This window comes from Monodon monoceros, unplaced genomic scaffold, assembly GCF_005190385.1.
Source record: "Monodon monoceros isolate NGI ecotype Baffin Bay Population unplaced genomic scaffold, NGI_Narwhal_1 Super_Scaffold_19, whole genome shotgun sequence".
Taxonomy (NCBI): domain Eukaryota; kingdom Metazoa; phylum Chordata; class Mammalia; order Artiodactyla; family Monodontidae; genus Monodon; species Monodon monoceros.
In genome coordinates, this window is record NW_021703775.1 from 24,376,248 (window position 1) to 24,398,584 (window position 22,337).

Consider the following 22,337-nt stretch of genomic DNA (forward strand, 5'->3'; position numbering starts at 1 on the left):
ATTCTTGTCCCCTTTCTTATGTTCTCACTCATGTAGGCCCTCCTGGGACAGAAACCCCTGCTCCCAGGCTATTGCCAGAGTTCTGATATCCAGGGACAGAACCCAGAGACAGAAAGCTAGTTTTTAAAGGTAACTTCCTGAATTTTGACCATTTTTAAGGCCCATAGGGTTGACTCAATTCTTCTCTCTGCAAGGTCAAATCTTCAGTGCCTGTATCATCCTTAGGGATGGGCCCTGGTTCTCTCCCCATTCTCAGGTGCTACTTCAAATCCAGCACCACATCTCACCAGTGACTTCTAGGAAATGTGAGGTGTCCAACATGTGCATGGCACACTTTGCATCTTGTACCTATCTGGGACCTTTTATGAAAGCATCTTGCATCCTGCCTCCCAAGTTTTGAACATTCCTTTAGATTATCACTCCTCTCTCTCTTCTACCCTGGTTGTCCTCCCACACAACTGGACACCTGACCTTCATGGTACACTGGGTCTTTGGATTGCTGGTCCTGATATTTCCTATATTGATTGTTTTTGCTGCTGGTTGCCCCTTGGTTCTGACAGTGTCATCATCCAATTCCATGGGCACTTCCTTTGTATTTATGGTTTGGGGACTTCAGAAATGAACGGAAACTGGGGAGGGATCTGGGAGTATCCAGAGCCTCTGTGACTGACTTTGTCAAACATCTTCAGTTACTTTCTTCTCATTCTGAAGACTTCACATAAGTAAAACCATTCCCGGCCAACACCAAATAAATTTTGCACATGCTGCTTGAATTACTATGCATTTACCCCAGTGTGACTTTCTCACAAATTAATATTTCACTGAAACTATTCCTCTGGATAGGCTGACGCCAGCAGCTGTGGAAATTCAACATTTGCTTTGTACCATGAAACTTTAGGACAGGAGTTTCTTTTTTTACATTTCTCAGATATGTAGCTCATTTGGAAAAAAATAAGCATTCTTGGCAGAATCCATGTGGCATGAGCCAAATATCCCAGCTTGTGTTTCTGTATACTCAGATGTAAAGCGATGAGAAAATGCAGTTTCTAAATGCCCATCGTATAGCATTGGCATATAAAAGTTAGGATTACCATTTACTGAGTACCTACTATGTGCCAGACATTTTACCATGCTCTGCATCCTCAAAAACACCCTGTGAGTGTGCCAAACCCGGGCCTGTTGGCCTTCTGATCCATACTCTGCCCTGGGTAGGAGGGACTAAACTGGAGGCTGCCTTTCTCAGGCTTAAGGGTGCTCTGGATTCCTGCTAGGTTTTAGGTTTGGCCAAATAGAGCCACCTGTGAGGTTGGAGGGTGAGGAAAGGAGGAAGGCGGATTATTTCCTTCCTCTCTCTTATCCTCAAGCATCTCCTCCAGTAGTGGCTGCACCTCCATCGTTCCAGCTTCCACTATTTGAGTCCTCCATGGTTCCAGATTCTTTCTGGTGACCCTGGCTCCTCCCTTTGCCCCTTCAGTTGCCTTCTGCTTGTTGTTGCTAATCTCTGGTTTACCTCATGGTCCCATCTCATACAATCTTACTCCAACTGATTTCCTCTTAAAGTTCATACCAATTCGAAAAGATCTTTAAATTCTTGACTTTGTCATCTATTGCAGCAGTCTTCAAATCTCAGCTTCTCTATCACTTTCAACCTGTATTTCTATCTTTATCACATGCAACCAGTTCCCTGCATTAAATTTCTTTAGTTGTAAATACTTGAAGGAGTTTCTGTTTCTCTGGTTAGAAGCTGGTTGATGGATTGAGGCTGGAATCATTAGCCTCATTTTAAGGATGAGGAAACAGAGGATCAGAGAGGTAAACAAACTTGCTCAGTCTTAAAGACAGGAAAGAGTAGAGCTTTGGTTTAAACTCAGGCCTGATCAGTCCTGAAGCTTGTGCCCTTTCCCCTACATACTCATGTGTTCTGTTTCCTGCTGCCACATGAATGGAGTCTAATTTCTCCTGTATACTCCCTTCATATTCTGGAAAAAAAAAAACTCTCATAACCACCTTCTCCAAGATTTCCCCAGATGAAATGTTCTATGTCTCTTCAACTGTTCTCATGAAAAAGAATTTTGAATTTCCCTAACATTTTGGTTGAGTCCTCTGGATTAGTGCTTCTTAAACTTTAATGTGAAGATTATTATTCAGGACAACTCTGGAGATCATGCATTAAAATTTTTTTAAATTAGACTTTTTTTATATATAATTTTATATTTAGATGCAGTTGCAAGAAATAATGCAGAGATCGCATGTTCCATTTACCCAGTTTCCCCAATGATAAATTCTTGCAAAACTATAGTACAATATCACAACCAGGATGTTGACGTGATACACTCAAAATACAGAACATTTCCATCATCAGAAGAATCCCACTGTTGCCCTTTCATTGCTATACTCACTTCCTTTCTGACTCTAATCCCTCCTTAATCCCTGAAACCGTTTATTTAATTTATTCACCATTTCTATAATTTTGGCATTCTAAGAATGTTATATAAATAAAGTCATAAAATATGCAACATTTTTGGATTGAGTTTTTCACTCAGTATAATTTTCTGGAGATTTATACCGGTTGTTGTGTACATTAAAAGTCTGTTCTTTTTTTCTTGCTGAGTAGTGTTCTGTGGCATGAAAATACCACAGTTGTTTGAACCTTCTCCCCTTGAAGGAAATTTGGGTTGTTAACAGTTTTTAGATATTACAAATAAAACTGCTTTAAATATTTGTGTGGGTTTTTGTGTGAATATAAGTCTTCATTTATTTGGAAATAAGTGCCCAGGATTAGTGCAATTGCTGGGTTTTGTGATAGTTGCAACATCCAGTTTTTTGAGAAACTATCAAAGTGTTTTCCAGAGTAGTTGCTTCATTTTACATTCCCATTAGCAGTGTATGAGTGATCCAGTTTCTCCATATCTTTGTCAACAATTGGTGTTGTCTCTATTTTTCAGCTTAGCCATTCTGGTAGATGAGTAGTGGTATCTCATTGTTTTAAATTTGCATTTTCCTAGTGACTAATGATGTTGAATATCTTTTCATGTGCTTATTTGCTACTTCAGTATCTTCCTTGGTGAAATGTCTCTTCATGACTTTATCCCTGTTCTAAATGGATTCTTTGCTTTTTTTTACTGTTGAGTTTTGAGGATTCTTTATATATTCTAGATCCTAGTGCCTTTGGCAGATATATGATTTGCACATTTTTTCCCTCTTTCTAGCTTGTCTTTTCATCCTCTTAACCCAGAAAAAATGTTTTTAATTTTGATGAAGTCCAGGTTATCAATTTGCCCTGTTATGCACTGTGATTTTGGTGTCAAGTCTAAGAATTCTTTGCCTAGTGCTAGATCCCAAAGATTTTCTTTTTTTTTTTCTAAAAGTTTTGTAGTTTTATGTTTTACATTTGGTTTCTGATCTACTCTGAGTAAATTTTTATATAAGATGTAAGGCTTAGGTCAAGGTTCACTTTCTTTCCTATGGCTGTCCAGTTTCTCCAGCACCATTTGTTGAAAAGCCATTTTCCTCCAATGAATTGCAAAGCACCTTTGTCAAAAATCAGTTGGGCATATTTGCATGGGTCTATTTCTGGGTTATCTGTTCTGCTCCATAGATCTATGTTTCTGTCTTTCAGAAGTAACACACAGTCTTGATTGATGTAGCTGTATACTAGTAAGTTTTGAAATTAGGAGGACTTATTCCTCCCACTTTATTCTTTTTAAACTTATTTTAACCATTCTAGTTCCATTGCATTTTTATATCAATTTTAGCATAATCTTATTTATATCTACCAGAAATCTTGCTGGTTTTTTCATTTTGTTTTGTTGGTTTTGGGATTTTTTTGGCTGGGGTTTCAATAAGAATTGCATTATACTTGTATATCACTTTGGGGAAAATTAGTATCTACACTATATTGAGTCTTTCAATCCACAGCCATGGTCCCCTTTCATTTATTTAGATCTTTGATTTCTCTCCATAGGATTATGTAGTTTTCAGCATTCAAGTTCTGATTATGTTATGTTACATTTATATCTAAGTGTTTCATTTTTTGAGCAATTGTAAATGGTATTGTATTTTTAATTTCAGTGTCCACATGTTCATTACTAGCATATAGAAATAAACTTGATTTTTGTATATTTTCTCTGTTTATCTTGCCTGTGACCTTGCTGAACTCACTTATTAGTTTTAGGGGTTTGTTGCTGTTGTTTGATTTTTTTGTTTTTGTTTTGGGTTTTTAGATTCCTTGGTATGGTCTATGTAGACCATCACGTCATCTGCAAATAGGGACAGTTCTCTTTCTTCTTTCTGACCTGTATCTGATCTATACCTAAGGATCTATAGCTGTAGCTCAGTCTGCTTTCAAGATTTCTTTCTTTGTTTTTAATTTTCAGAAGTTTAATTAAAATGTGTTTTGGGATGACTTTCTCTTTTTTTTTGATAATAGCTATTTTTATTTATTTATTTATTGATGTTTAAAATTTTTTTAGAGTATAGTTGATTTACAATGTTGGGTTAGTTTCAGTTGTACTGCAGTGTGAATCAGTTATATATATACATATGTCTGCTCTTTTTTAGATGCTTTTCCCATATAGACCATTACACAGTATTGAGTAGAGTTCCCTATAATATACAGTAGGTCCTTATTAGTTATCTGCTTTATATATAGTCGTGTGCATATGTCAATCCCAATCTCTCAATTTTTCCCTCCCACCCGTTTCCCCCTGGTAAGTTTGTTTTCTACATCTGTGACTCTATTTCTGTTTTGTAAATAAGGTCATTTGTACCATTTTTTTTTTTAGATTCCACATATATGTGATATCAAGTGATATCTGTCTTTCTCTGTCTGACTAACTTCACTCAGTATGACAATCTCTATGCCCATCCGTGTTGCTGCAAGTGGCATTAGTTCTTTTTATGGCTGAGTAATATTCCATGCTATATATGTACACATCTTCTTTATCCATTCCTCTGTTGATGGATATTTAGGTTGCTTCCATGTCCTGGCTATTGTAAATAGTGTTGCAGTGAACGTTGGGGTGCATGTATCTTTTTGAATTATGGTTTTCTCTGGATATATGCTCAGGAGTGGGATCACTGGATCATATGGTAGCTCTGTTTTTCATTTTTTAAGGAACCTCCATACTGTTCTCCATAGTGACTGTACCAATTTACATTGCCACCAACAGTGTAGGAGGGTTCTCTTTTCTCCATACCCTCTCCAGCATTTATTGGTTGTCGATTTTTTTGATGATAGGCATTCCGGCCAGTGTGAGGTATAGTTCTGATTTGCATTTCTCTAATAATTAGTGATGTTGAGCATCTTTTCCTGTGCTTTTTGGACATCTGTATGTCTTCTTCTGAGAAATGTCTATTTAGATCTTCTCCCCAATTTTTAATTGGGTTGTTTGTATTTGATATGGAGCTGTATTACCTGTTTGTATATTTTGAGATTAATCCCATGTTGGTTGCTTCATTTGAAAATATTTTCTCCCATTCTGAGGGTTGTCTTCATTTTGCTTATGGATCCCTTTGCAGTGCAAAAGCTTTTAAGTTTAATTAGGTCCATTGGTTTATTTTTGTTTTTATTTTCATTACTCTGGGAGGTGGATCAAAAAAGATCTTGCTGCAACTTATGTCATAGAGTGTTCTACCTATGTTTTCCTCCAAGAGTTTTATAATATCTGGCCTTGCATTTAGGTCTTTAATCCATTTTGAGCTTATTTTTGTGTATGGTATTAGGGAGTATTCTAATTTCATTCTTTTCCATGTAGCTGTCCTGTTTTCCCAGCACCACTTATTGAAGAGACTGTCTTTTCTCCATTGTATATTCTGGCCTCCTTTGTCATAGATTAGGTAACCATAGGTGCATGGGTTTATCTCTCGACTTTCTATCCTGTTCCATTGATCTGTATTTCTGTTTTTGTGCCAGACCTTACAGTTTTGATGACTGTAGCTTTGTAGTACAGTCTGAAGTCAGGGAGCCTGATTCCTCAGCTCCGTTTTTCTTTCTCAAGATTGCTTTGGCTACTTGGCATCTTTTGTGTTTCCATACAAATTGTAAAAATTTTTGTTCTAATTCTGTGAAAAATACCATTGGCCATTTGATAGGGATTACATTGAGTCTGTAGATTGCATTGAGTAGAATAGTCATTTTGACAATATTGATTCTTCCAATCTAAGAACATGGTATATCTCTCCATCTGTTTGCATCATCTTTGATTTCTTTCATCAGTATCTTATAGTTTTCTAAGTATAGGTATTTTGCCTTCTCAGGTAGATTTATTCCTAGGTATTTTATCCTTTTTGATGCAATGGTAAATGGGATTGTTTCCTTAATTTCTCTTTCTGATCTTTTGTTGTGGTGTATAGGAATGCTAGAGATTTCTGTGTATTAATTTTTTATCCTGCGACTTTACCAAATTCACTGACAAGCTCTAGTAGTTTTCTGCTAGCATCTTTAGGATTTTCTGTATATAGTATAATGTCATCTGCAAACAGTGACAGTTTTACTTCTTCTTTTCCAGTTTGTATTCCTTTTATTTCTTTTTCTTCTCTGATTGCCATGGAAAGGACTTCCAAAACTATGTTGAATAAAAGTGGCGAGAGTGGACATCCTTGTCTTATTCCTGATCTTAGAGGAAATTCTTTCAGTTTTTCACCATTGAGAATGATGTTTGCTGTGGGTTTACCATATATGGCCTTTATTATTTTGAGGTAAGTTCCCTCTGTGCCCACTTTCTGGAGAGTTTTTTTTTTTAACATAAATGGATGTTGAATTTTTTGTAAAGCTTTTTCTGCATCTATTGAGATGATCATATGGTTTTTATTCTTCAGTTTGTTCATGTGAGGTATCACATTGATTGATTTGCATATACTGAAGAATCCTTGCATCCCTGGGATAAATTCCACTTGATCATCCTGTATTATCCTTTTAATGTGTGGTTAGATTTGGCTTGCTAGTATTTTGTTGAGCATTTTTACATCTATGTTCATCAGTGATATTGGCGTGTAATTTTCTTCTTTTGTGATATCTCTGTCTGGTTTTAGTAACAGCGTAATGGTGGCCTCATAAATTAGCTTGGGAGTGTTCCTTCCTCTGCAATTTCTTTGGAAGAGTTTCAGAAGGATAGGTGTTAGCTCTTCTCTAAATGTTTGATAGAATTCACCTGCGAAGCCATCTGGTCCTGGATTTTTGTTTGTTGGAAGTTGTTTTAATAACAGATTCAGTTTCAGTACTTGTGGTTGATCTGTTCATATCTTCTATTTCTTCCTGGTTCAGTGTTGGAAGGTTGTACTTTTCTAAGAATTTGTCCATTTCTTCTAGGTTGTCCATTTTATTGGCATATAGTTGCTTGTATATAGTAGTCTCTTATGGTCCTTTGTATTTCTGTGGTGTTAGTTGTAACTTTTCCTTTTTATTTCTAATTTTATTGATTTGAGTCCTCTTTTTTTCTTGATAAGTCTGGCTAAAGGTTAACAATTTTGTTTATCTTCTCAGAGAACCACCTTTTATTTTCATTGATCTTTTGTCTTGTTTTCTTTGTCTCTGTTTCATTTATTTCTGCGCTGATTTTTATGATTTAATTCCTTCTACCAACTTTGGGTTTTGTTCCTTTTCTCTGCTTTAGGTGTAAGGTTAGGTTGTTTATTTGAGATTTTTCTTGTTCCTTGAGGTAAAATTGTATTGCTATAAACTTCCCTCTTAGAACTGCTTTTGCCGTGGTGTCCCATAGGTTCTGTTTATTTTTTAAAATGAATTGGTTAATTCATTTTCGGCTGTGTTGGGTCTTTGTTGCTGGCTTTCTCTGGTTGTGGCGAGCAGGGGCTATTCTTCATTGCAGTGTGTGAGCTTCTCATTGTGGTGGCTTCTCTTGTTGTGGAGCATGGGCTCTAGGCACGCAGGCTTCAGTAGTTGCAGCACGTGGGCTCAGTAGTTGTGGCTTGCAGACTCTAGTGTGCAGGCTCAGTAGTTGTGGCACATGGGCTTAGTTGCTCCATGGTACATGGGATCTTCCCAGACCAGGGATCAAGCCCATATCCCCTGCATCGGCAAGCAGATTCTTAACCACTGTGCCACCAGGGAAGTCCCATGTCCCATAGGTTTTTAATTATTGTGTTTTCATTGTCATTTTTCTCTAGGTAATTTTGGATTTTCTCTTTGATTTCTTCAGCAATTCATTGGTTGTTTAGTAACATATTGTTTAGCCTCCATGTGTTTCTGTTTTTTACAGTTTTTTCCTGTAATTGATTTCTAATCTCATAGCATTGTGGTCAGAAAAGATGCTTGATCTGATTTCAATTTTCTTAAATTTACCAAGGCTTGATTTGTGACCCAAGATGTGATCTGTCCTGGAGAATGTTTCGTGTGCACTTGAGAAAAAAGTGTATTCTGCTGCTTTTGGATGGAATGTCTTATAAATATCAATTAAGTCCATCTGGTCTAATGTGTCATTTAAGGGTTGTGTTTCCTTCTTCATTTTCTGTCTGGATGATCTGTCCTTTGGTGTAAGTGAGGGGTGAAAGTCCCCCACTGTTACTGTGTTACTGTTGACTTCCCCTTTTATGGCTGTTAGCAATTGCCTTATATATTCAGGTGATCCTATGTTGGGTGTATATATATTAGAATTGCTATGTCTTTTTCTTGCATTGAATTGCTATGCCTTTTTCTTGCATTGAACCCTTTTTCTTGCATTGAACCCATTCAACCCTTGCATTGATCATTATGTCATGTCCTTCCTTGTCTCTTGTAACAGTCTTTATTTTAAAGTCGATTTTGTCTGAAATGAGTATTGCTACTCCAGCTTTCTTTTGATTTCCATTTGCATGGAATATCTTTCTCCATCCCCTCACTTTCAGTCTGCATGTGTCCTTAGGTCTGAAGTGGGTCTCTTGTAGACAGCATATATACGGTTCTTATTGTTGTATCCATTCAGCGAGTCTGTGTCTTTTGGTTGGAGAATTTAATCCATTTACACTTAAGGTAATTATTGATATGCATATTACTATTGCCATTTTCTTAATTGTTTTAGGTTTGTTTTTGCAGGTCTTTTTTCTTCCCTTCCTCTTTTGTTCTTTGCTCTCTTCTCTTTTGGTTTGATGACCATCTTTAGTGCTGTGTTTGGGTTGCTTTTTCTTTTGTGTGTGTGTATCTGTTGTAGTTTTTCGGTTTGCATTTCCCATGAGTTTTTTCTTAATTAATTAATTTATTTATTTTTGGCTGTGTTGGGTCTTTGTTGCTGTGCATGGGCTTTCTCTAGTTGCAGTGAGCAGGGGCTACTCTTCATTGCAGTGCATGGGCTTCTCATTGTGGTGGCTTCTCTTATTGCAGAGCACGGGCTCTAGGCACACGGGCTTCAGTAGTTGTGGCATGCAAGCTAAGTAGTTGTGGCTCATGGGCTGTAGAGCACAGGCTCAGTAGTTGTGGCACATAGGCTTAGTTGCTTTGTGGCATGTGGTATCTTCCCAGACCAGGACTCAAACCTATGTCCCCTCCATTGGCAGGCGGATTCTTAACCACTGTGCCACAAGGGAAGTCCCTCCCATGAGGTTTTGATATAGCAGTCTTTATTTATACAAGGTTGTTTTAAGTTGCTGGTCTCTTAATTTCAAATGCAGTTCCCATTTCCTGCATTTGTACTCTTGTCTTCTTACTGTTGCTGGTTTTGATATCATATTTGTGTATGAATGATTTCCTGCTGTTACTGTGTGTTTGCTTTTACCAGTGAGCTTTCCCATTTGTGATTTTCTTGTTTCTAGTTGTGGCCTCTTTTTTTTTTCTTTGCCGAGAGAAGTTACTCTATCATTCATCATAAAGCTGGTTTGGTGGTCCTGAAGTCTCTTAGCTTTTACTTTTCTGTAAAGCTTTTGATTTCTCTGTTGAATCTGAATGAGAGCCTTGCTGGGTAGAGTATTCTTGGTTGTATTTTTTCCCTTTCATCACTTTAAATAAATTATGGCACTCCCTTCTGGCCTGCAGAGTTTCTGCTGAAAAGTCAGCTGATAACCTTATGGGGATTCCCTTATATGTTATTTGATGATTTTCCCTTGTTGCTTTTAATGTTTTGTCTTTGTATTTAATTTTTGTTAGTTTGATTACTATGTGTCTCAGCATGTTTATCCTTGGGTTTATCCTGTATGGGACTGCCTACACTTCCTGGACTTGGGTGATTATTTCCTTTCCCATGTTAGGGAATTTTTTGGCTATAATCTCTTCAAATATTTTCTCAGGCCTTTCTTTTTCTCTTCTTCTTCTGGGACCCCTATAATTCGAATGTTGGTGTATTTAATGTTGTCCCAGAAGTCTCTGAGACAGTCCTCATTTCTTTTCATTATTTTTTCTTCATTCTGTGCTGTGGCAGTGATTTCCACCATTGTGTCTTCCAGCTCACTTATCCATTCTTCTGCCTCAGTTATTCTGCTATTGATTCCTTCTAGTGTATTCTTCATTTTAATTATTGTATTGTTCCTCTCTGTTTGTTCTTTAGTTCTTCTAGGTCTTTGTTAAACATTTCTTGTATCTTCTTGATCCATGCCTCCATTCTTTTTCTGAGATATTGGATCATCTTTACTATCATTACTCTGAATTCTTTTTCAGGTAGATTGCCTATCTTCTCTTCATTTAGTTGTTCTTGTAGGTTTTTACCTAGCTCCTTCATCTGCAACATATTCCTCTGTCATCTCATTTTGTCTAACTTATGGTGTTGTGGTCTCCTTTCCACAGGTGGTAGGATCGTATTTCCTCTTGCTTCTGGTGTCTGCCTCCTGGTGGGTGGGTTTGGTCCAGGGGCTTGTGCAGGCTTTCTGGTGGGAGGGCCAGGTTCCTGCCTCTGTTGAGTGGAGCTGGGTCTTGTCCCTCTGGTGGGCTGGGCCATGTCAAGCAGTGTGTTTTGGTGTGTCTGTGAGCTTATTATGACTTTAGGCAGCCTGTCTGCTGAAGGGTGGTGCTGTGTTCCTGTCCTGCTGGTTGTTTGGCCTGAGCTTTTCCAGCACTGGAGCTGTTGGGCTGTTGGGTGGAGCCGGGTGTTGGTGTCGAAATGGGGACCTCCAGGAGAGCACATGCCAATTCATATTCCCTGGGGCCTCTGCTACCAGTCCCCTTGCCACACATTGAGCTACTGCCAATGCCTGGTTCCCCAGGAGGCCCTCCAAGACCCCTAGGTAGGTGTATCCCAGGTTCCTATGGAGGTACTGCTTTGTGCTGACACCTTGTGTGTGCCCTCCAAGAGTGGAGTCTCTGTTTCCTCCAGCCCTGTGGAGCTCCTGCACGCAAGCCCTGATGGCCTTCAAGGCTAAATGCTCTGGGGGTTCTCCTCCTGATGCCAGAGTGTCAGACTGTCTTGGAGAGCTATTTTTATATGGGAAGGTCCTTATGTAGCCTTCGTTGGTTAAATATATATATATATATTTTTTTTTTTTTTTTCTTTTTTTGGTCCAAGGTCTGGTTTTTGTATGGGTGACTGCCACCTCTTTTCTCAGTGTATGCTGGCTGTTATGCCCCTGAATAAGGGGTTTGACTGATGTTGTCATGGCCAGAGCCTGCCCTGGATATGGAGTGCAGCCTCCCTTTTGCTCTGTGATGGTCACTGCCCTGTCAGGGGTGTGTTCTGCTCCCTACTTGTTGGAGTAGAGGACCCCAGATCTGTTTCTTAGCTGTGATTCTGATCTGTGGTGTGAGTTAGGTGGGATTGGAGCACTCCCACTGGGAGAGAATCCACTGAATATTCTTCCTCTGTAGCTGTTTACCTGTGAGTGTGCTCTGTTGTGTCCCCTTTCATTCATTGTGTGGGCACACAAGGTACACTGTTGTTGGCACTGCTCTCAGTCCTACCTTAACTGTGGGTATGCTGTCAATTGGCCCTGGTGATTCTCACGTGTTGTTTTCACCAGGCCACCATCACAGATCCACTGAGGTCATGTCTCAGGACTGCAGTAACTGTGTACCTGGACCTGCTATGGAGGCAGCTCAGACTCTGGCCTTGCCCATCCTCTGTATGTGCCCATAAAGCCCACAGGTCCTAAAGCCAGACCCGTCTCAGCTGCAGGAGCACTTGTCCATTTGGATGTTCTGCAGACACTGAATTTAGGAAGCTGTCTGTGGAGGTCTAACTCCGCAATTTGCACAGCCACAAGGAGAGATTTCAGCTCTTCTTTCTTAGTCACAGAACCCCTGGGGCTCAGCTGTTGTTTCAGCCCCACCTCTGAGTGTGGGCCACCCACCAGCCTCTGCTCCTGAGGCTGCCAGAGCACACTGAGCCTGTCAGGTGGGAGGGAGCCGAGGCAGCAATCCGGGTGAGTGGGCCGCCCAGGCGATTGGGGCGAGCAAGTTACCCAGGCGGGGTGGGTGCAGAGGAGGCAATGACCGGAGATGTGTGAGCCTGCTCTGGCGGGAGCCCCCTCTAGTGCCTGTGGAGGCAGGGCCGGCATGTGAGGAGAGAGACTGCAATGGCGGCCCTGCCCTTTGCACGTCACTCAACGATGGCGCTTTTCTTCTATCATGGTCCGGGCTTCCTCCAGGAAGGTTGCAGAGCTCCTCACTCCTGTCCCCACAGGCTGTCTCCTCACAGCCAACAGCAGTCCCCTTCCCGGGTCTGCTCCCTAAACCCCATGTTTTAGCACCTAGCCCCCATTCACCCTGATGGACACATGTCTCAGGCTGGGGCATGCAGGGCTGTGGCATGGACCATTTGGGTAGGTTTCAGTCTGTCCTTCCTGCCACAGACCGGTTGCTGTGCTCTCCTCCAAGACTCCAAAGCTCCCCTTCTGTCCCAGGTGATCTCTCCACTGGTGAGGGGGCTTCCCCAGATGCATGAAGCTCTCCTCATCTTCAGCTCCCTTCTAGGGGTGCAGGTCCCATCCTGCTTCCTCTCCTCTTCATTTTCCCTTCTTCTTTCTTTCATCCTACCTGGTTACACGGGGATTCTTCTTGCCCTTTTAGGTGTCTGAGGTGCTCTGCTAGTGTTCAGCAGGTGCTCTGTGAGAACTATTTCATTAGTAGATGTTTTCTTGATGCATTTGTGGGAGAGATGAACTCCATGTCCTTCTACTCCTCCGCCATCTTGATCCTTCGGATTGGCATGGATTTCTTTGAGTCTATCCTTTTGAGATTTGGTCAGCTTCTCATATCTGTAGATTTTTATCTCTTCCTAAATAGGGGGATTTTACAGCCATTATTTCTTTATTTTTTGAAACACTTTTTCATTTCTGCCTGTTTTTTCCTCTCCTTTGATTCTAATGACACGAATGTTAAATCTTTTGTTATAGTCTCACAGGTCCCTAAGGCTCTGTTCAATTTTTTTTTAATCTATTTTCTCCCTATTGCCCAACTATGTAGGTTCTATTGTACTACCTTCCAGTTCACTGATTCTTTCCTTTGTCCTTTCCACTCTACTGTTGATCTCATTTACTTAGTTTTTAATTTTGGTTATATTTTTCAATCCTAAAATTTTCATTTTTTTCTTTATATCTTCCATTTCTTTGCTAAGGCTTTCTGTTCCTTTGCTGAGGCATTCCATTTTTTAAAATTCATTTCAAGCATATTCATCATTGCTATTAGAAGTGTTTTTTTTTTTTATCATGGCTGCTTTAGAATCCTTGTCAGATAATTATAACATCTCTGTCATCTTGGTGTTGGCATCTATTGACTGGCTTCTTATTACTGCTGGGTGAGAATGAGAGTTCCAGATCCCATGTGGCCTCCACTGACATGATGTTGGTGATGGTGGGGCTTCTAGCCACGGTGGTTGGTAAAAGTCCTGACCCTTCACTAGGCCTCCTATTACATTACTCCAGCAAGGAGGGAGAGAAGCTGGGTGGGGGTGAAGTCCAGGCTTCCTGTGTGTTCTCCACTGATACTGCCTGGAAGAGTGGCTCATTACCAGCTGTCTGGGATGAAAATCCCCTTTCCCTACTTGGTCTTCTCTAATGCCACTCTGATGCGGACGTTGGGGTGTCTTCTTTTAGTGTCTCGAGGATGGAAGTCTATGCTCCCCACTCAGCCTTTGCTGTTATGGGTGTAAGCGGGGGCCACAGTTTTTCCTATGGTGTTTGGCTGGGGTAGAGTAGTTATTGTCTAAGAGTTTTCTGTCTTGCTAGACTGTCCCTTAACTGGTCTTTTGACTAGAGAACACGCATTTGGTGGTTTTTTGCTTTGTTTTCTTTTGTTTTGGTCTACACCTGATAGGTTTGGTTTCTGGGTTGCCAACTTCTTCAGCAGCTTCATCCCCGTTTTATTTCAGCCATCTTGGTTTCAGGTACTTTCATCCTTTACCTGGACCGTTGATTTAACCCCTAGTGAGTCTTTCAGACTGTAACCTATAATCTCTGACTTCTCCAACATAGCCTCCACTTCTGCCAGTGTTTTCTTCCTAGGAAGCAGAACTGACCATGTCACCCTTCTGTTAATACCATTGTTCATAAAATAAAATTCCATCTCCTTTGTAAGGCACTGCAGATCCTCCAAGGTCCAATTCCAACTTTGCCTTTCCATCTTTAATTTCTAGTGAATCCTTCTGCCTACCTTCTTGCTCTAGACATGCCATATACCTTCCCTCACATTATTCCTTTGTCTCTAGTACATTTCTTTACTCTGGGAAGCATGGTTTAGAAGTTAAAAGCACTAGAGATGGGCTGCCTGAGTTTAAATTCCATCTCCAATATTTTCTAGCTGAGTGATCTTGTATAGCACTACCTCTCTGTGTCTCAATTTTCCCATCTGAAAAATGGGAATAATAATAGCACAGGATTGTTATAAATTAATATTCTTAAATTAAATATTCTTAAATATTCTACATAAAGCATTGCCTGGTTACAGAGGAAGGTCTCCATAAATACGAGTTATTAGTATAATTTGTATTAAATTAATACTCAGTGCTTCAATTTAAATCTTACCTCTCTATGAAGTTTTTATGAGTTCTGCTCTCCCATTATTGGAATTAATTACTCTTTCCCATCTGCACCCACGCCACTTAACTTACATTGCTTTTATACTTCATTCTGTTTGCTTAGCTAGGTTGCAGATCTCTCTCACTAACCATGTTTGTTCATTTCTAGATTCATTCAGTCAATGGAAGCATTCACTATGAGTCAAACACTAGATCACAGAGGTGTCTAAGACATTGACTCATATCCATGACAGAATTTATTTTAAAGAACTTTTGTGCTCAGGCACTGTGCTAGGCAACATAAATGGAGAAGGATGGGACATGAGATCCCTAAGGATTGAATGATGGTAAAAAAAAAAAAATGGAGAGAGGAAGTATAAGTTTAGCAGGGAGGCTGAATAAAGGGAAGGTCATTTAAGGGTGAGGGCAGGACTTCCCTGTTGGTGCAGTGGTTAAGAATCCACCTGCCACTGCAGGGGACACGGGTTTGATCCCTGGTCTAGGAAGATCCCACATGTGGCAGAGCAACTAAGCCCATGTACCACAACTACTGAGCCTGTGCTCTAGAGCCTGCAAGCCACAACTACTGAGCCCACATGCTGCAACTACTGAAGCCTGCATGCCTAGAGCCCATGCTTCACAAAAAGAGAAGCCACTGCAATGAGAAGCCTGCGCACCACAATGAAGAGTAGCCCCCACTCACCACAACCAGAGAAAGCTTGCACACAGCAACGAAGACACAACTCAGCCAAAAAAAAAAAATTTTTTTTTTTAGAAAGGGTGAGGGCAATTAAGCAAGTTTATTGTGGATAAGACCAGCAAATTGAAAGAGAGAGATCTTGACAGTGATTAGGAAAGAATGAGAAAATGTTTGAAGGAGAAAGACATGTGTGTGTGTATACATACATGTATGTGCACATATATGCATGTTTTTTGTATAAACACATCTTGTGTGTATATATGTAAATATATGACATATATACATACCTCTCTCTCTCTCACACACACACACACACACACACACACACACACACACACATGGAGGAGGTGGGGGAGAGAAGGGAAGGAGAAAGGGAGAAACTGCAAGCTTGAGAGAGAATTATACACATATATAATCTCTCTTTCTCTCCTTCTCTCTCTGTCTTTCTGTGTGAATAATATATAGTAAAGTATATCTTTCTATCTGCCTACCTCTGTATAGATAGAGATGGAGGTCAGTCAAACAAGAAAGGTAAAAGAAGGATGAATCACTGATGGAATGAAATCTTATAGGAAGAAGGAGGAAAAGATTTGATCAAAAGCACAGGTAAAACTCCCTTAGAGAAATGAGGGAGGAAGGTCAGGATCAGACGGGAGAGAAGGGAGTTACAGTTCATGTAAGTTGGCTGCTGTTTCCTCTGGGAAGATGGGAAGCACAAGAGGGGTGAGGATGGAGAAGGGGGCTGAAAGAAAGGGGTAGTGGTTTGGTACATTTTCTCTTGGAAATGAGAAGGGACAATGCAAGGGACTTAGAAGTTTTCCTAGCAATATAAGGGCCTCACTGAGGGTGTAAACCAAACATTTACAATGGTGCTAATATGAATGATTTTTTTTTTTTCAGAAACACTTAGCCTTTGGACAAGAAAGCTGGGAGGTGAGGGTTACAGTGGTCTTGGGGTTAGGCCTGGGGATGGTGGGAGGGCAGCAGAAAGGTCCTGGTAAGAGCCAAGTGTAGTGTAGTTATAGTAGCCAGGCTGTGTAGAGAAAAGTGAATGGAGGATGCGACTTAACTGGGTGAGCTGGAGAGTATAAGAAGCTTGAGGAACCAGAGAGGTTGGAGAGCACATTTACTTTGATTCTAGGGATGAGGGTAGTAGGAAGACAGAAAGATCTGGTTGAAGAGTGGGATTTCTGAGTGTGAGTCATTCGTCCAACAGTCACTGAACATCGGCTTTGTCCATTTACTGTGGGAGGCTCTAGGAACAAAGAGAAGAATGGAGACCAGGTGGTTCCTGCCCTTAAGGAGCTCACAGCCCAGACTTCAGAGGTGGTGCCTTTCTAAGTGAAAACTAAAGTCCAGGATATGCTCTTGGAAGTGGTTTACTGCAGTAGGTTGGAGGGGAGGGTTGATGGAGCAAAGGAAGCCACGCAGCTGGTAGGCTAGCATGTTGGATGTGTCATCCATAGGAGTTTATCAGTCCTGTAGAGAAAGTCAGGGTTTCTCTCTGCTCAGTCATTTCTCCAGGGCCATGTGTATCCTCTTACCATCCTCTGAGGTGGGAGCTATTTTTCTTTTCTTTTTTTTCTTTTTTGGCCATGCTGCGTGGCTTGTGGGATCTTAGTTCCCTGACCAGGGATCAAACCCGTGCCCCCACAGTGGAAGCACAAAGTCCTAACCGCTGGGGAAGGGAAGTCCCCAGGGAAGTCCCTGGGAGTTATTTTTCCTTTCAAGCTTTTGCATCTCAGACTCCATGTGACCACAATGAGGTCAGTCCTTGCATGGTTTTCTTTAGTGTAGAGTGGAGAGCGAGTGGGACTCACAGAACTGATTCCATGCTTTGGTGCATGAGTCTCTAAAGAACTACTGATCTTGTGCTTTTTTGCCCTTACCAGTAAAATGGAGATAGGAAGATGCCACAAATCCTTTGTGAGGCAGAGGCAGCTGGGATAAGTAAAGATGTAAATAAATAAGCAAAAGTCGGATGCTGCAGGAGCTGGCAGGAAGCAGTGATGACGAATGAGTGTGTATGCATGGAGCAAGGGGACTGCTTAGGACTCTGGGACCTCTGTGACTGATTTCATTTTTTTCTACACAATTCTAAATGAAACTGGCAACCTAAAGGAGCTGTGTATAATCTAGGTCTTTCAGAGACCCCTGGTGGCTTCTCTAGCTGGTTTGAACAGAGGCCTTGAGATTTCTCCATGGAAGATACAGGCTGTGGGAATCCACTTGGCAGCATGTCCAGGTTTTTTGTGCCCACAGAGCTGCATGAGACTTCATTTCATGGCCCACTGGGCATTACTATCTGGAAACTAAATTTCCTCCCTTCCTGTTCCAGAGAGGCTGGCTTGCAAACTTCACTGATGAGGAGCCACACAGGAGCCACTGTAGCTATTTTGTGGGTTTTGGCTGACAGAAGGGAAGAGGAGGCATACATCTTTTGATTTTTTACCCTTAGCTTCCCTCTTTGCTCTGATCTTGGGAGGTTGGTTTCTCTGACTGTCTCATTCAAATTCCCGATTAAACTCTGGCAGTGGGCTTTATCCTTTCAGGGAATGCTATTTCATATCTTCAGGGGTCCAGACAAAGACCACCAAGGTTTCTCTGCTAAGCAGTTCATAACAACACCAGGTCTAAGGCATGATGTGATCTCTCAGCCATGTGATGGCTCTCTGATATGTTTTATGCCGTTTTTCTTTTCTTTCAGAGCCTGAGAAGCCAACTGAGGCCAAACAAGTTTCAGAACCTCTACTGTCTGACACTAGCATCTCCAAGGATGAACCATTCTAACCAGATACTCCTCTACTCTTAAGAGTACACTTCTCCCCAGGTAGCTAAGGGGATAATAAGATTTTTTTGTTTTGTTTTTCGTTTTTGTTTTTTTGGCTGTGCTGCGTGGCATGTGGGATCTTAGTTCCCCAACCATTGATTGAACTGGCGCCCCCTGCATTGGAAGTGCAGAGTATTAACCAATGGACTACCAGGGAAGTCCTGATAATAAGGCTTTTTTATGACCCTTTGCACACCGTGTTATGAGATAGTCATCTGCATGGTGGCTTATATACCAGGGATGTGCACTGCTGCTACTGAAATATAAGATGAAATGTGCTATCACCAGGCATACTTCATTTTGTATATCCAGTGGTTACACTCAGTATAGGTGGGTAGACTCAAGGTTCCAGAGAATATGAATTTGCAGCACTGGGAAATAGGTTATCTCTAGTATGGAAACCAGTGAAAATGGCATGCGATGCATGCAATTAGTCATTCAGTTTAAGAGATGGTGCTTATAAGCCAGCTTGTCATCTTCATCAGGAGGCCAGCATGTGTACAGGAAGACAAAATTCTGAGAGGTAGGTGTTGGAAAGAAGCTGTCTCCTCAATTGTGCCACAGATTTTCAGTAATTAGGTGAAGGAGCTTTGGGTCATAGATGAAAAAAAGCTGTCAAAGAGTAAGAAGTATAAGAATTAGTAGGTGCTGTCCAAAGAAAGTGTGCTGCAATTCTGGTTTACTGGCCCTAGAGTGTTCTTTAGACATCATTTTCCCCTAGAATGTTGTGGGTTTAATCCAATGGGTAATCACAGGGAGAAAACCCTGGCTTTGAAAATATATGGCTGCTTAGTTGTAATTCTGCCCTAGCCAAGATAATCCCCAGGGTCAACTTGTCTAGAAGAGAATCTGATCTAGATCTTATGCCAGGTGGCTCTCCAGTTATGAATTAATAAACTGGTATTGGTTGATGTTGTATTTTCTTTTTCCTTTCTTTTTTTAAAAATAAATTTATTTATTTTATTTTTGCATTGGGTCTTCATTGCTGCACGTGGGGTTTCTCTAGTTGCAGCAAGAGGGGGCTACTCTTCATTGCGGTGCATGGGCTTCTCATTGGAGTGGCTTCTCTTGTTGCGGTGGCTTCTCTGTTGCAGAGCATGGGCTCTAGGCACACGGGCTTCAGTAGTTGTGGCGCATGGGCTTAGTTGCTCCACGGCATGTGAGATCTTCCCGGACCAGGGCTTGAACCCGTGTCCCCTGCCTTGGCAGGAGGATTCTTAACCACTGCGCCACCAGGGAGATCCCCTGATGTTTTATTTTCTTGAGGGCTTGGTTGATGTGATTTGTTCTCCCAGAGTCTATTTACTTCTGGTCATGGAACACTGAATTGGTGGCCCAGGGCTTGGACCTGTGGTGTTCTGAGCAAGGCCGCTAGGAGCTGCCAAGCAGACCTCTCTCTGACACCTTTCTTGCTGTAATGGTGATGTGCATGAGGTTCACAAACACTGAGAGTTTCTTAGGTTGATCAATGAGGTAATGATGTTTGTTCTAGAGCAGGGTTTCTCAACCTCGATGCATTAACATTTGGGGCCAGATAGTTCTTTGTTGTGGGGGTGCCGTTCTATACATTGTAGGATTTTAGCAGTATCCTTGCCTCCTACTAGATGCCAATATCAACCTCCACTGGAGTTGTGACAACCAACTGTACCCTGGGGAGCACACTGCCCAAGGTTGAGGATCACTATTTTAGGAACTAACCAGTGATAAGGGATTTCCTTGAGGACTAGAGCATAAAATTTCACTTGTAGGTGGATGAGTTCTTCATGCCCCTTACCTTTATATTGGTTAAGTGTATTAGGGTTCTCCAGAGAAACAGAAACAGAAACATATATATTTTTTACATAAATATATAACAATAGATTATTATTATGAAGAAGAATCGGTTCACATAATCATAGAGGTTGAGAAGTCCCATGATTTGCCATACACAACCTTGCAACATGGAGACACAGGAAAGCCAGCGGTGTAGTTCAGTCCAAGTCCAAAAGCCTGAAAACCAGGGGAGCAAATGGTGTAAATCTCAGTCTGAGGCCAGAGAAGACAAGATGAGATGTGATGCTCCAACTCAGCAGTGAGGCAGGAAAAAAGAGGCTAGTTCCTCCTTCCTCTGCCTTTTGTTCTATTCAAGCTCTCAATGGATTGGGTAATACCCATTCATATTGGGGAGGGCAATCTACTTTAGTTAGTCTACCTATTGCTAATCTTATCTGGAAACACCTTCATAGACACACCCAGACATAATGTTTAATCTGGACATCCCATGGCCAGTCAATTTGACTCATAAAATTAAGCATCACAGTAGGAGATGCAGAAATGCTTTAATTACAGGGCAAATCACCAGTGGAGAGTGTCTAGAACTACCTGGAGTAGTTTCATCACTATTAAGGGAGGGCTCAGGGAGTTTGGCTCTGGGAGTCATCACGTATCTAACTTCTGCAGACCTTGTCTCATTGGCAGCTGCCCTGAACAGAATCTCCTATGCTGAGTCCTGCCCTCTGTCTCAGTGTCGTCATGAAGGACTTGCCCTCCTACCCTAGATCAGATTTATAAAGGATGCATTAAGTGAAACTCCTCCTAAGCCTATGCTGTTATAATATCTGAGTGCTCAGGCTGAAGGGGATCACAGAAGTCAGGCAGAGCATTTTGCAAACTCTATTAGGCATCTTACAAAATGAGAGTCTGATTCCAAAGGTCTGGGTGCCCAGGCTTATGCAGATCTAACAAGCTCCTAAGTGATGTCAATCCTGCTGGTCCTTGTACCATAATTTGAGTAGTAAGAATCTAGGCCAGAGGGCTGCAGACTATGTATGGTCCGTGGGCCAATCTGGGTCCACCACCTACTTTTGAAAATAAGGTTTTATTGTAACACAGCCACACTCATTCTTTTGTGGCTGTTTGTGGTGGTTTTGACACCACGATGGCAAAAGCTGAGTAGTTGAGACAGAGAGCATATAGCCCTCAGAGCCCTTTCATAGTAAAGTTATAAGTGTGTACTGACCCCCGCTTTACGTTGACTTGTGTGTGCTACATGGACCATAGGGGGTTTTCCTGTTCACTCTATAGTTTGGCCCACCAGCAGTGGTTTTTCCTGACCGTCAGCCTGCCTTCTTTGTCCCCCTTTCTTTTACCTCTGGCTCTTGCAACCCTCTCCATTAGTGCCTGGGGCATGGAGAGACTTGCAGGAAGAATTTCTGTGCCATGGTTAAGCTTCTGTCTTGCATGTGGTCCTTTCATAGTCCTGAAGAAGTACCCTGCTTGGCACCCCACTCAGAGCCAGTCAGCCCTGGTGTCCTTTTAGTCTTCAAAGTGACTCACTCTAAGACCTGTTCAGAAATACTCTCTGGGACTTCCTCATGCATACAAAGCTCATGCCTAATTGCTCTTTCTGTTTTTCAGCCAGCCAGAATTGACTGAGAACCTCCTTTCATCAGGCACCATGCTAGGTACCAGGGTAATAAGGACTTGTAAGAAGTCTCTTCAGTAAACCAATAATTCCAATTGTAATATCATAGGTGCAATATCAGAAAAATATTCTAATACTTAGATAGACAAAAAAAGAATCTGGAGGATTTTGAGCTTTACTGCATTAGACCTTCCTTTTTAAATAAAACATGAATTTTTATTAATTTTTACACAAACCCATTTTTGCATCCATTGACATGATATGTTTTTCCTCTTAATCTATAAATGTGATAGATTACAATTATTTACATTCAATGTTTTTATAAGTGAGATAATAACATCTTTTACTTAAAATTAAGCAATATCCATAATTTGATATAAATTAGAATTTTATTGACTTCAATTTTTTAAATCAAAGTGTAGTTGATGTACAATATTCTGTAAATTACAGGTGTACAATATAGTTATTCACAGTTTGTTTTTTTAATGGAGAGCCAAGAGGTGTTAGTCTTTTCTTCTTTTTCTTTCTTTATTTTTTTAG

General features: G+C 41.0%; 1 protein-coding gene across 2 annotated transcripts in view; it reads left to right on the forward strand.

Moving 5' to 3' along the window:
* The window catches only part of EVA1A (eva-1 homolog A, regulator of programmed cell death), a 69,891-nt gene that overhangs the window by 22,209 nt on the left and 25,345 nt on the right, over positions 1–22,337 (forward strand). For both annotated transcript variants that reach the window (XM_029231385.1, XM_029231384.1), the window contains exon 2: positions 18,272–18,394. The gene's annotated coding sequence lies outside the window, so the exon portion shown is untranslated. The remainder of the gene's footprint in view (positions 1–18,271; positions 18,395–22,337) is intronic.